At 29.2% G+C, this 3,334-nt stretch overlaps 1 pseudogene; it reads left to right on the plus strand.

Moving 5' to 3' along the window:
• Positions 1-56: 56 nt before the first annotated feature.
• Positions 57-1,309, plus strand: LOC125852618 (uncharacterized; annotated as a pseudogene).
• Positions 1,310-3,334: the final 2,025 nt, after the last annotated feature.

Below are 3,334 nucleotides of genomic sequence, written 5' to 3' on the forward strand. Positions count from 1 at the left end.
TTAGAATTTTTTTTTCCATTGTATTCTTTTAGGAAATGTTATTATTTTAATGACAGATAGTTGGGCATTACAAAAAAGTAATAGCAACAGATGTAAGCAAAGATCAATTAAGTCATGCACAAAAACACCCAAGAATTCAGTATATTCACACACCACTCTCCATGTCTGATGAAGAACTTGTGTCAATTGTTGGTGGTGAAAATTCTCTAGATTTGATCACTGTTGCTGCTGCAGTTCACTGGTTCGATCTCCCAAGGTTTGACTTATTTATTGAAATTATAAATTACTAGAGTATTATTAAATCGATACGACCAATATTTTTAATTATATGCCATTAGTATTCATGCTACAACAAGTATCAATACGTTTATTTATTTTTTGTAGCTTGAACAAATATTTATTTAACCATAATATTTTTGTTCAAATAATTTATTGTGGCCGATAGGTTACTTATGTTACAATAAGTTTCATCTTTTAGCAAAAAGGACATGGTTGTATCATTTGACTATTGACACAATTAAAAAGAAAGAAAAAAAGACTATTGACACAATTTTCTATAACTTGAAGCAAAATAAATTAGCTACAATATTTTTAGTTCAAATAGTTCATTGTGGCCTAAAAAATTATTATTGCTACAATAACTTTTATTATGTGGCAAAAACTCATAAAGTTATAGATGTTTATACAATTGTTGTCACGATTGTTAGTAACTGTAGCAAAAATAAGACATTATCTTTGTCAGTTTAATTTTCGTGGCTAAGAAATTTTACGAAACCAGGTTCTACTCGATTGTAAATCGTGTGCTAAGGAGACCAGGAGGCATAATAGCAGTTTAGGCCTATGAATTAATGAAAGTAAGCCCTGAATTTGATCCAAAATTTAAGAGTTTTCTTGATTAAGCACTTCCTTATTGGCATCCAAATATTAAATTTGTGTTTGATGGGTACAAAACGCTGCCGTTTCCTTTTGAAAGTGTGGGATTAGGTTTAGAAAATGAACCAATAGAAGTTGAAATACAAAAAGATATTTCATTTGATGGGTTTTTGGGATTGCTCAAATCTTTATCAGCAATTAACACTGCTAATGAAAAAGGAGTTGATTTGTTGCCACGAAAATTGGTTGAAGAATTTGAGGTAGAATGGGGAGGGCCTAAATTGGTTAGACGTGTTATCTTTATGTCGTTTATGCTTGTTGGTAAGGTGAAGAATACGAAAATCTAAGTGAATTTGGTTTGATCGAAGATTTTAAGTCAGCGAGTGCAGAATAATATAGTATTGTATTAATTTCTTATTGCATGATTAAATGCAACATAGTAGTATTTAAGAATAATATTGTATTGTATTAATTTCTTAGTGCATGATTAAATGCAACATAGTATGAATATGTATGTATTTAACAAGTTTTCGAAAGATAAATATATGTCAAGGGGCGTATTCTATTGATTGCCTCTAAGGTAAGTGAATAAACAAACGTATTCAGAATTTGAACAATATGAGTTTGGTTTTGAAATTCTATCACAGTTCGTTTAATTTGATTTAGTAAATATTTTGTCTTAAATTCGAATAAACCACAATGCGATTATTCACCTTTGGGCTTGTTGATGAATAATGGAGCAATTTTCTAGCCCAGCCCATTATTATCGTCCTCGTGGGCTTTAAGTCCATTCGAAGTGGGCTCATTGCTCTTTTAAGATAGGCCCCCATTTGTAATCCAAAGTGCCCCATGTACCTTTTTATTTCGGGTGTATAGTCGTTTGTCAAAATAATAATCTACTTCTTATATATATTTGACTAGCAACTGTGATTATTTTAGCGGCAATTATGCTAAAAGCACTATCCCTTCTAGTACTAGTTTTTTGTATGTCGATGTGCCCCTAAATAATAAAAATAATTTTAATGTTAAAAAAATGAAGAAACTCTCATTGACGATGTGAACTCAGTTGCGGCGCAAAGATTTTCATTAAGAGGTTTCAAAATACATAAAAATAAAACGTGAAAAAATCCAAAGGAATTCAACATCTAATATATATATACATATAACCAAATTTACTCATGTATAAATAATGCGATTTTTCTTTTATGGAGGTTTCAATAAACCCTTTTCACTCTACCTGATTTTGCCCCTATGTAAATCCTGCACCATCGACGTATACAATAAAATTGTATTTATTAAGTTATATATCTATTGACTTGGTAGTTGGTACAAACACTAAGTACGAATAAACTTTTACCCTTCCATTAGTATATAATTATAGAATTAATACATATAACTGACACATAATAAAAGATGTGATGATGAATTGATAGATATTTCAAATATTTATATGACAATAATAACACACACATTTGTACATGAAAAAGGGACCCAAAATAAAAAGTGGCAAGAAATTTTTGGTACCAACTGCATATGCATTTGCCACCAGCTTCATGTATATTCAACAAACTGATGACCCACTTATGTATACAATAATATAAATAATTTATAATATTTGGACCCTCCATGTTTGTAATTTCTTTGTTGAGAAGGGCCACCACATCATCCATTTTTTTTATTTGGAGAATCTGAAAAAAGATAAAGATTAGATATTTGATATTCAATATATGAGCTAAGAATAGTTGAAAACTTCCTGTGATATTTAGTTTACTTGTGCAATAATAACAACAACAACAACATGTTGGTATAATCCACGAGTGTGGTATGAAAAACGTAGAATATACACAAATTTTATTCCTATTTTGGGAGGTCAATATTACTTATACAATGATACTTATATAAATGACAAGTATTAGTGTGAAACTTATCACAATGTAATTCATGTGCACTTTTGACATAACGGACATTTGAAATTAATCTTTCGAGAGATATTGTCATTAAGGCCCAAAAACATGTATTACATGATGCCTTATAAAATATTATCTATTTTAAATAGCTTAAGAGTTTAATTGTCGTTCTCTTTAACTTGCCTTTATCAACCTCTTTAGTCACTAGCGTCATAGTTTTTTCACTAATAAAGTATTTAATCTTCTTTTAAGATTTATTAAATTAGTCTTTACTAATATAGAAAATATTTACCAATATATTGAATAAATTTTTTTAAAAAAACTTTCGTACCATAGTCCACCTAACAGGATAAAGACGAACTTAAAGTTTAAGTTTATGAATTTCACAACAATCTTAAGTTAATATAAAGTTATAAACAATAACTAAGTTCACTTCAACTATTACTTCATCCGTCTTAATTTATGTGACACTTTTCATTTTTCGAGAGTTAAACTGTTTAAGTTTGACCAAGAATTTGCGCATGATATCTTCAAATTTTTTGAAATGAAATTTA

The sequence above is a fragment of the Solanum stenotomum genome, unplaced genomic scaffold (genome assembly GCF_019186545.1).
Source record: "Solanum stenotomum isolate F172 unplaced genomic scaffold, ASM1918654v1 scaffold37542, whole genome shotgun sequence".
NCBI lineage: Eukaryota > Viridiplantae > Streptophyta > Magnoliopsida > Solanales > Solanaceae > Solanum > Solanum stenotomum.